General features: G+C 37.3%; 1 non-coding gene and 1 pseudogene across 1 annotated transcript; both read left to right on the forward strand.

The window, feature by feature from the left end:
- LOC129488404 (putative ankyrin repeat domain-containing protein 20A2) overlaps positions 1-11,760 on the forward strand; it is a 43,247-nt pseudogene that overhangs the window by 5,157 nt on the left and 26,330 nt on the right.
- Positions 5,786-5,892, forward strand: LOC129461283 (U6 spliceosomal RNA). Its single transcript, XR_008650447.1, has one exon. It is a non-coding gene; the product is annotated as a U6 spliceosomal RNA (small nuclear RNA).

Raw genomic sequence — 11,760 nt, forward strand, 5'->3', positions numbered from 1 at the left:
CTCAAACCTACAATGTCTTGGTGGGAAGGTGGGAGATAAGGAGCTTGTAAATAGCAAAATCAAGTGGGATTTTGAGTTTGCTTATCCCTGTTCTACTCATAGCCAGGAAACTTAATTGGAGTTTTAATAAATGACTCTATCTCTTACTCTTTTCTCTTTTTGGCCACATGTCCAACTGTTAAAGGCAATTAGCCATGTGGGTGAGAGATGAGACTGAAGTGATTGTCTGCTGCACTAATTCTCAGAATTGTGCCTTACAGTAACCTGAGGACATTTTGTTAAAAATCTACAATTGTAGGCTTTCCCCTGAAGATTTTGATGGAATAGACCTAATAAGGCCTGAACGTGTTTAAAAATGTTTTCTTGAACCTGGGCACAGTGGCATGGTCCTGTAGTCCCAGCTTGGTCCTAAGAGTTTGAATCCAGCTTGAGCAACATAGTGAGACTCTTGTCTCTAACAACAATAATAGCCAAAAATAAATAAATAAATAAATAAAACCTTCAAGGTTCGGATACACTCCTGATTAAAAACCCCAGAATAGATAAGCGCAACATATAAATTTCTGTATCTCAAAAACATAAGAAATCTCTAGAAGAATTGGCATTTGATAGGTGCCACTTCCTTCAAAGTTCTTCTTTTCAATAATATTAGCCTGACTTGTCTGTCTTCCTCTACGTCTGTGACCGGGAAGTGAAAGGAAATATTACTGGCAATATCTCTCAGCTTACAGAATAACCCCTTTTCCTTCCCACCATTAATCATTCACTAACATTCAGAGAGTCTTTAGAAATTTGCTTATGGGTAGTCTTTCAATAAGTAGAGGCTGACCCTTTCATGATTTGATGTCCCTTTGTCACCATGCATGTGATTGATTATGTGTCAGCAAATGTTCATTACAAGTTGGGCTTTCTCAATTAGAATAGTAGCAAATCCTAAACTATTTTTTTTAGTTGAAGTTGTATTATGAACTATCTCAGTATGTTTGTTAAGTTTATAGAACTTTAGCATACCCAAAATGTCAGTTTTAAACACTGAAATCCATGAAGTTAATAAGAATACAGATAGGAATTATTTTAATAATTTAGTTTTAGCAGTCCTATGAGCCAATTATCTATTTGGTTAACAATCTGGGAAAATTATATACAAATATATTTTAAATGAATAAATGTTGGAAAAATTCTTGAAGCAGGTATTATGAGTCTTTTTAGCAATTTTTATTATATATGAGAGCCTGATGTTTTGGTAAAACATATGATACTAGAGGAAGAAAATATTTTACATGCAAATACTTAGATTATACACAACCATTTAGTAACACATTAATAGCGAATATAGAAACACAAGGGGGGCTATATTCTAATGAGGTACACAGATTTCTTTGTTTGCCTCTATAAGTTGAATCAACATGTAAAATTTAGAAGACTCGTGTAGAAATCTGGCCTTCAGCCTTATCCTAAAAAATCAAATCTGGTGTCCCCTGAGTTTCTATCACTGCTTGGTCTGCTGTGCAGAGGTTGCCCCTTTAGAGAAGGCATGTATTCTTCAGTTTGCTACTGTGCCCACCTTAGTACTTCCTTTACTCAGGCAACCTTCCTTTGTTTACAATTCCTATGTTATAGTACGTTTTGATAAAAATTTCAAGGTTTTTAAGTCAGCATGTATTTGTTTATAATATATAGTCTATAGAGTATATAAATCCCTCAGTTATGGAGTTGAATTTTAGAATTTAGAAGTTTTTAACTCTTTTCTTTATATATACCACAAATAATTCTCTGCCCATAAGAATGCCTAGAAGCCTTTTTAGGTTACTACTGGTTATAGTTGGATAATTTATGAATATTGCAGACATTACATCTTTCTCCTCAGCACTCTTCCTTAGAAATGCAAGTGACTTATTGGCTTATATTATGCCAGAAGTAATCCACATGGATCAGTATGAGAACTTTTATTGATAAGCCATTATGTTTTTATTTCTGATTTATATTTTGTCTAAAATAAAAAATAATTTTAAGTAGCCATTTAAGTGGAAGCCAGTAAGAAATGGATTTAAAAAGTAGAGCTGCACTAGGGTCCCAGGATTACCATTATAATTGAGAATAGTATTTCTTACTGAGCTTTGGTTTTTTAAATATTTGTTCTTAAGTTTTTAAACCTATCTCTCTTACACAGAACATACTGAGCTTTCTAACAGTAAAGATAAAAATCTATTCTCTTGTATTAGGCAAAAAACCCATGGACTATTTAATAATAAGGAAAATAAGTGCATTTGAAGCCAATCTCTCTTAATTCAGAGCTCATTTCCATAGTGAGCCATTTGGAGCAGGAGTGCCTGACATTGGCATCTGGGATCCTGACACCATTGATAAAAGTGAATCAAGCAAGTTTGTACCACCCAGAGGAAACCTCCACCTGTATTGGGAAGCTCTGGCAACCGTATCTCCGAAACTCTTAATTCCTCAAATGTTAATGTTTGCCGTAAATAGTATTGTCAAATGGGGATTAGGTAAAATTCAAGAGATTTCTTGATTATTAGACATAAAATACAGTTTTGTAATACTTCTCAAATACAGATGGTCATGGAGTCTTTCTCTTGGGGTATAATACTTCTGATAAAGTGAATATTCTTTGGAATACAGTTTAAGAAACACTGCTTTAGAGATAGTAATTTAGATCATTAATTTATGTAAAAAACTTAAAATGTTTGCTACTATGTGTTAGGGTTTTGGGGCTATAGAGACAACAGATACAGCCCTTGCCCTCAAGAAGCTCTTGGTTTCGGTGGGAAACAGTGAAATGATTACAATGTACCATGTTAAGTGCTGTGATCAAAGCAAGGATTCTTGGGACTGGTAAATGTTTAAAGTGAGTTGTGGCAATGACCACAGTTAATCCGGGGAGACAGAGGAGGGTTGTTTGCAAGGCAAAGAGCAGCACATCAGAAAGAACAGAGGAGTGAGAAGGAAGGGACAGCTTTTCATTTACTTCCTTTCTATATTGTATGTTGAAGTTCAAAGCATCTTAGAGAAGATTTTCAGTTCAGTTGAGAAATATGTAATTTTGTGAATTATTAAGTTTTTTCTGCTATTTTATAGGACAAAAATACCCCACTTTTATTCGCTATAATTTGCAAGAAAGAGAAAATGGTGGAATTTTTATTGAAAAAAAGCAAGTACACATGCCTTTGATAGCCTGAGACGGTACAGTAGTTCTTTTTTTTTTTTTTTTAAAATAAAAACCTGTGTATTCTAGAGTGGTAACAGTCACTGAAGTCAGAAATATTAATAAGAAGATAAACGTAATTATTGGCATATAGTGAAAAATATCACCATGAATAATCAGATAGATTAGCAAATATTTGGACTGAGTAACATAAAGAACACTATATAGTAGGATTCATCTTCTCTTATAATATAGAGTGTTATTTATAATTGGATGTTTTTGGTACTGTAATCTTTTATTAGCCAAAAAGTTTTGTGTTAGTTTTATTAATTTTTTTTTTAGATGGAATCTAGCTCTGTTGCCAGGCTGCAGTACAGTGGTGTGATCTTGGCTCAGTGCAACCTCCACCTCCGAGGCTCAAACGATTCTCCTGCCTCAGCCTTCCAAGTAGCTGGGACTCCTGCCTCAGCCTTCCAAGTAGCCATGCCCAGCTAATTTTTGTATTTTTAGTAGAGATGGGATTTCACCAAGTCAGCCAGGATGGTCTTGATCTCTTGACCTTGTGATCTGCTCTCCTTGGCTCCTCAAAGTGATGGGATTACAGGAATAAGCCACTGCACCTAGCCAGTTTTATTAATTTTTAAAGTGTGGACTTTTAGTTTATGACTACTAGTATTGTCATCATCAGTATTATTGTTGTTGTTGTTGTTTTCAGCCTGCAGATAACTCTTATCTGACCCCTGGCTGATTTGAATTATGATATATCAGACTAGGAAAGCAATGGGGGAATCTTCATCTAAATATTTACCTACTTTAGATAAGTGACCTCAGCACAGTTTCTTGGCCATCAAAGGACTATAAGTTAGCAACTTGTATTATGTCATACCCCAGTGGGACAAGAGGCTTCCTTGTTGTCCTTTTCTTTTAGGCTTGGTGATAATTTACAAAGATGAACACTTGAGCACCCTAGATGCTTATAGACCCAAGCTAGTACATGCAAATGGTTATTACGTCTACACTGACAGGTGGATATTAAGTTGGTAAAGTGTATCAAACTAGCTGTTTAAAAAAGTCTTTATTAAAGTTCTTGAGTGGAGTTATTTCTTTGTTATTTTAGAACAGCCCTCATGCTTGTCGTACATTATGACTCACCAGGTATTGTCAACATCCTTCTTAAGCAAAATATTAACGTCTTTACTCAAGACATGTGTGGACGAGATGCAGAAGATTACGCTATTTCTCGCCATTTGACAAAGTAAGTGTTTATGACAAAAGGCCAGTTAATACCGAATTGAAGTTTAAAATAATTGCAACTACTCCATCTTATACATTAGGTGAGAGTTCCTAGTTCTTTTTCAGATAGTTTGAAATAGCAGTGAGTTAGTCTACCTTTTAGCCCGAAATCAAGCAGAAGTCTAGATTAGTTAGAAGTAGAGTGCAAGATGTTTTCAGGACTTTTAAGACGTTTATCCCTAGGGATCTCAGTGTTGTTCATTTTATTCTAAGTTATAATCCCCATGCATGGGATAAAAAGAGCCACATATTTGACTTCTTTTCCCTTCCTTTCTTTTTTTTTTTCTTGAAACAAGGCCTCACTCTGTTGCCCTGGCGTGTCTTGAACTCCTGAGCTCAAGTAATCCTCCTGCCTCGGCCTCTCACAGTGCTAGCCACCATGCCTGGCCTGACTTTTGTAATTAGTTATTGGGTCTTGAAATGTCCAATTTAGCAGAAAATCTTGTATTTTCCCCTGGGGCTGTCTCCTGTGTCTTCCTTCTTTGAATTTTCCAAGAAGTTAAGGGGTTTCCTAAGTCCAAGGAAGGCAATCTTTCTTTAAAAGTCAGAAGAAGGGGAAAAAGGCCATTCTGATCATTCTGTTGTTTCCGTGGACTCACTTGCTGTATTGTTGCCATTGTAACCAGTCCTGCAATCTGATAATGATTGACCTTTGCCACCAGGATGCCTTCACTCATTCAGACCTGTCAGTTTTCGTGGTGATTCACACATAGAGTTCAAAGCTACGGTGTTTATTAGTTTATGTACTTATGCTCAGTCACTGTTCCCAGCACCCTGATCTGGCAGCTAGGCCTCCTAGCTTTATCCACACAAATATTGAGCAAGTTGATCCTCACCCTACACTAAAAACCTTATCTGGAGCCCACATCTTAGCTAGACTTAGCCTAGGCATTCATGGTAAATTACCCTTTGAGACCCATGTTTGTCTGTTCTTTAACCAATATTAGTTGGGATTGTTCTCAACAGTCAGGGATGCTCAAATAATGTTGCAGGAAGAGATTAGGTTTCCCTTTCCCTGTTGTTATCAAATCTGTACCTTGAGGCTTTTTTATATCCTGTGGAGCAGCTTTGGTTGGGTAGCAGAAGGTTCCATGTTATCTTTCCACCGAGTAGTGGGAACCAACTTACAGTTGGCCCCTCAAGTAATGTGTCTCTATGATAATGAAAATCTGGGCTAATCACAACTCTTCCTCGAGTTTTAAATATATTTTAAAATTCTACCTCACAGGAAGCCATTCAATCAAATTCTCTGAATCTAAAGTAGGTGAGTTGGATTTAACAGAGCTAAGCCTCATCCAGGACCCATGAGTATCCATGTATCAAACAGGCTTTGTACTTGTTTCAGCAGCACATATTTTAAAATTGGATCAATACACAGAAGATAAGCATGGCTGCTGCCTAGGGATGGCACACAAATTCAGAAAGCATTCCATATTTTGCATAGTCCAGGGAAGGTCATTTGACTATTTTTTGAGTAGCTCCAAGGAAGCAGTGTGAGTGAAACCAAAACAGAAGACACCCGATATTGAAATTGTGATTGTCACTATAAAACTATTCATGTAAGGTGATCTCTGAAATGAGAACAGAGCTGAGTAATAATGGGATGTTACTTGTTGCTAGTACATGTCTTGGAAATGACAAAATGTCAACTTGCATTTCCTTCATGGAACTGAAAAACAATCAAAGCAGGGTTTTGTCTTGTCTGTTAGTTGGAGAGGACCATGGAGATCCAGTATCCAAGCACAGATGTGCTGGCTTAGAGTTTGAGGAGGTAGAGAAGGAGCGGTAGTTGTCCAAGCCATGTTTTGACACCCATTAGTTTTCTGCCTTTGGTGTGATTGATGAGCTCCATGATGGGAGACAATTAGGTAATCTATTTTAATGAGATTAGTTATGAATTAGCTAAAAGGCCCTGAATTACAAGCCACAAAGAATACAACTAATAACCAAAATTAGCACTTAATAACATTTTCTGAAAACTACAACAATTGAATATTAGAACTTATAGAAAAATACACAACAAGCAATAAAGTTCAAGAATAAATTATTCCATTGCTTTACTATTTCCCTGAACATTTAAGCATGTAATCTTATTACATCTTCCTAACAACCCACTGAAGGTAGCAAAATCCTTACTTTTTTTTTATGTGTTCATCTATTTTTTTTGTTTTTGTTTTTGTTTTTTTTTTCTTTTCTTTTTTATTATTATACTTTAGGTTTTAGGGTACATGTGCACAATGTTCAGGTTTGTGACATACGTATCCATGTGCCATGTTGGTTTGCTGCACCCATTAACTCGTCATTTAGCATTAGGTATATCTCCTAATGCTGTCCCTCCCCCCTCCCCCCACCCCACAACAGTCCCTGGTGCGTGATGTTCCCCTTCCTGTGTCCATGAGTTCTCATTGTTCAATTCCCACCTATGAGTGAGAACATGCAGTGTTTGGTTTTTTGTCCTTGTGATAGTTTGCTGAGAATGATGGTTTCCAGTTTCATCCATGTCCCTACAAAGGACATGAACTCATCATCTTTTATGGCTGCATAGTATTCCATGGTGTATGTGTGCCACATTTTCTTAATCCAGTCTATCGTTGTTGGACATTTGGGTTGGTTCCAAGTCTTTGCTATTGTGAATAGTGCCGCAATAAACATACGTGTGCATGTGTCTTTATAGCAGCATGATTTATAGTCCTTTGGGTATATACCCAGTAATGGGATGGCTGGGTCAAATGGTATTTCTAGTTCTAGATCCCTGAGGAATCGCCACACTGACTTCCACAATGGTTGAACTAGTTTACAGTCCCACCAACAGTGTAAAAGTGTTCCTATTTCTCCACATCCTCTCCAGCACCTGTTGTTTCCTGACTTTTTAATGATGGCCAATCTAACTGGTGTGAGATGGTATCTCACTGTGGTTTTGATTTGCATTTCTCTGATGACCAGTGATGATGAGCATTTTTTCATGCGTTTTTTGGCTGCATAAATGTCTTCTTTTGAGAAGTGTCTGTTCATGTCCTTTGCCCACTTTTTGATGGGGTTGTTTGTTTTTTTCTTGTAAATTTGTTTGAGTTTATTGTAGATTCTGGATATTAGATGAGTAGGTTGCAAAAATTTTCTCCCATTCTGTAGGTTGCCTGTTCACTCTGATGGTAGTTTCTTTTGCTGTGCAGAAGCTCTTTAGTTTAATTAGATCCCATTTGTCAATTTTGATTTTTGTTGTCATTGCTTTTGGTGTTTTAGACATGAAGTCCTTGCCCATGCCTATGTCCTGAATGGTATTGCCTAGGTTTTCTTCTAGAGTTTTTATGGTTTTAGGTCTAACATGTAGGTCTTTAATCCATCTTGAATTAATTTTTGTATAAGGTGTAAGGAAGGGATCCAGTTTCAGCTTTCTACATATGGCTAGCCAGTTTTCCCAGCACCATTTATTAAATAGGGAATCCTTTCCCCATTGCTTGTTTTTGTCAGGTTTCTCAAAGATCAGATAGTTGTAGATATGCGGCATTATTTCTGAGGCCTCTGTTCTGTTCCATTGGTCTATATCTCTGTTTTGGTACCAGTACCATGCTGTTTTCGTTACTGTAGCCTTGTAGTATAGTTTGAAGTCAGGTAGCGTGATGCCTCCAGCTTTGTTCTTTTGGCTTAGGATTGACTTGGCAATGTGGGGTCTTTTTTGGTTCCATATGAACTTTAAAGTAGTTTTTTCCAATTCTGTGAAGAAAGTCATTGGTAGCTTGATGGGGATGGCATTGAATCTATAAATTACCTTGGGCAGTATGGCCATTTTCATGATATTGATTCTTCTTACCCATGAGCATGGAATGTTCTTCCATTTGTTTGTATCCTGTTTTATTTCATTGAGCAGTGGTTTGTAGTTCTCCTTGAAGAGGTCCTGCTGATTCTTAATGACCAAATCCAACTGTTCGCAGGGAGCAGTGGATAACACATCCTACAGTTTGGATGCAATTCTTTTGACTTTTTGACTTGTTTTTTGATGAACTGCCTTTAATGCGTGAATTATGTTTTTAGTTTTATAAGAAACAAAGAAAAAGATTAGAAGCAAGTAAACAGGAACACTATGATCAGTAGTAGACTATTATAGTATATTTAATAGTCATATGTTTTTCTCCAATTATACAATTTACTTGAATGCTGCACAATTAATCAATTATTATTATAGGAGATGGGGTCTCTCTATGTTGCCTAGGCTAGAATACAGTGTCTATTCAGTGGTGCAAACATAGCTCACTGTAGCCTTGAACTCCTGGGCTCAAGCAGTCCTCCTACCTCAACTTCCTGAGTAGCAGGGACTACAGTTTTGTGTGGTTACATCTGGCCTGATACACAATTATTTATTTATTTATTTATTTTTGATACAGGGTCTCCCTCTGTTGCCAGTACTGGAGTGCAGTGGTGCCATCTTGGCTCACTGCAACTTCTGCTTCCTGGCCTTAAATGATACTTTCACCTTTCACCTTAGCCTCCCAAGTAGCTGGGACTCCAGGCATGCACCACCACACTTGGCTAATTTTCTTTTTAAGGATTTTTTGTTTTTTTGTTTGTTTGTTTGTTTAATAGACAAGGTCTCACTATATTGTCCAGGCTGGTCTGGAACGTCTGGGCTCAAGTGATCCTCCTGCCTCAGCCACCCAAAATGCTGGGATTTACAAGTGTGAGCCACTGCACCTGACCTGCACAATTATTATAAAAAGGAATTAAGCCCAGTTGAGTTGCAGAAAATTGACCACCTTTTCAATTTTTTTCTAGAAAATTCATATTGTTGAATATATTGTCAATCACCCAGATCCTCTATTTTTTATTCAGTTAAAATAAGATTGCTGCTTATTTCACATCATTTTCTGACATTATTGTGTCATTTATTCCTTTTATGGCTTTATTCAATTGGATAGATATAGAAATACAAGAATCTCCAAGTCAAATATCAAGGGAAAAAAAGAAAAGAAAAACAGATTAGGGAAAGTTATTCTGTGAAATAACCATCTGATTACAGTTACATGTATCATATCAACTTAATACAAATCTTACACAATGCATTTGTGTCAGGGTTTCCCAAGACCACCCCCAGGTTTGGTGGTTCACTAGAAGGACTCACAGGACTCAGCAAATAGTCATACCCACATCTTTAATTGATGACAAGAAATGGGACAAGCAAAATTAGTAAGGAAAAAGGTGCATGTGGTCAATTCTGGAGGAAATCAGGCACAAGCCTCCAGGAGTTCTCTCCTGTGGAGTTCCCGGGATCTGCTTAATTCTCCCAGGCTCACATTTTGACAACATATGTGCAATGATGTCTACCAGTACCACAGTCTCATTAGAGACTAAGTGCCCAAAGTTTTCTATGGAGGTTACTCTCCCTTACGTGTACCCAAATTCCAGACTCTTACAAGGAAAGCAGCTGTTCAGAGTAACCGCACTGTTTCTATATACACTTTAGACACAGTGAGCCACCCTTCTCAGGGAATGGTGGAAACCCTCCCAATTCCAATTTCCTGAACACCAGCCAAGGGCCAGCGTTGCATGCAGGCCTTTCTAAGGATGGCAGTCTCTGGCCTGCTATAGGAAATCTTTTCTGCACAACACTTATAGCCCTAATTTAACTTTTGGTGTTGTTTTAAAATTTCATTTTAATAACACATAATATTATAAGATAAGGTAACTTGGTACTAATTTCTGTTGTATGATCCATCTTAAGTTGCAGTGCTGGTTACTTTTTGACTTTTGGTGAGTAACAGATATTTGTATATAAGTTACCATAGCAACGTTAGGTAACTATAATCTGTCCTTTTTATCTCATTAACCTGTCAGTAAAATTGTTAAGTTAAATAAGCATAATAATTTCTGAGTTAAAATTAGAATAAAAATTGTCTTTTATTTTGATTACATGAATAATTGAGTTTTCATATTGTGCTAAATCCCTGTTTAGAATTATGAAATAAGGTAAAATATTCAATCATTTTTATCAATATTTTCTTACCTAAGCATGCAATTAAAAGTGTTTATTTTATATATTTCATATACTTCAATTTGAGAAATAATGACCACTTACTGTTACTTTGGTCTTCAATGATCTCTAATTTTTAGGGTCACCGTGTCTTCCTTAAATATGTCATAGTAACAGGTTCAGTGAATATCTTTATTTTTTGTTTATTTATTTATTTTTTGAGACAGAGTTTTGCTCTTGTTGCCTGGGCTGCAGTGCAATAACAGAATCTTGGCTCACTGCAACCTCCACTTCCCAGGTTCAAGCGATTCTCCTGCCTCAGCCTCCCAAGTACCTGGGACTACAGGCATGCACCACCATGCCTGGCTAATTTTTTGTATTTAGTAGTGACTGGGTTTCACCATGCTGGTCAGGCTGGTCTCGAACTCCTGACCTCAGGTGATCCACTCACCTCAGCCTCCCAAAGTGCTAGGATTACAGGCATGAGCCATTGCGCCCACCCATCTTTTTTATTATTATTATTTTAATTTTTGTTCTGGAGATCCTGGGATGCATAGACAGTGAATATCTTTTTTTTTTTTTTTTTGAGATGGAGTCTCACTCTGTCTCCCAGGCTGGAGTGCAGTGGTGCAATTTTGGTTAACCACAATCTCTGCCTTCTAGGCTTAAGCGATTCTCCTGCCTCAGCCTCCCAGGTAGCTGAAATTACAGGTGCCCACCACCACACCCAGCTACTTTTTGTATTTAGTAGAGATGAGGTTTTGCTATGTTGGCCAGGCTGGTCTTGAACTGCTGACCTCAGGTGATCCACCCGCCTGTGCCTCCCAAAGTGCTGAGATTACAGGCATGAGCCACTGAGCCCAGCTGTGAATATCTTTTTTAAATCAATAACTTTATTTCTTAGAGCAGTTCTAGGTTCACAGCAAAATTGAGAGGAAGGTACAGAGATTTCCCGTATGTTCCATGCCTCCCACACATGCATATCCTCCCCCATTATTAGTATTTTCCACCTGAGTGGTACATTGGTTACAACTGATGAACTTACATTGACATATTTGAATCACTCAAAGTTCATAGTTTACATCAGGCTTCACTCTTGATGCTGTACATTCTTTGAATTTGGACAAATGTATAATGGCATGACATGTATCTATTACTATAATATTATGGACAGAGCAGTTTCACTGCCCTAAAAGTTCTCTGTGCTATGCCTGTTCATCTCTCCCTTTCTCCCTAGCAACTCGTGGCAACCATTGATCTTACTCTGTCTTCATAGTTTTACTTTTTTCAGAAGAGTCATGTAGTTGGAATAATACAGTGGCTATCTTTTTGAATAGTTAAAAAA

The sequence above is a fragment of the Symphalangus syndactylus genome, chromosome 1 (assembly GCF_028878055.3).
Source record: "Symphalangus syndactylus isolate Jambi chromosome 1, NHGRI_mSymSyn1-v2.1_pri, whole genome shotgun sequence".
Taxonomy (NCBI): Eukaryota; Metazoa; Chordata; class Mammalia; order Primates; family Hylobatidae; genus Symphalangus; species Symphalangus syndactylus.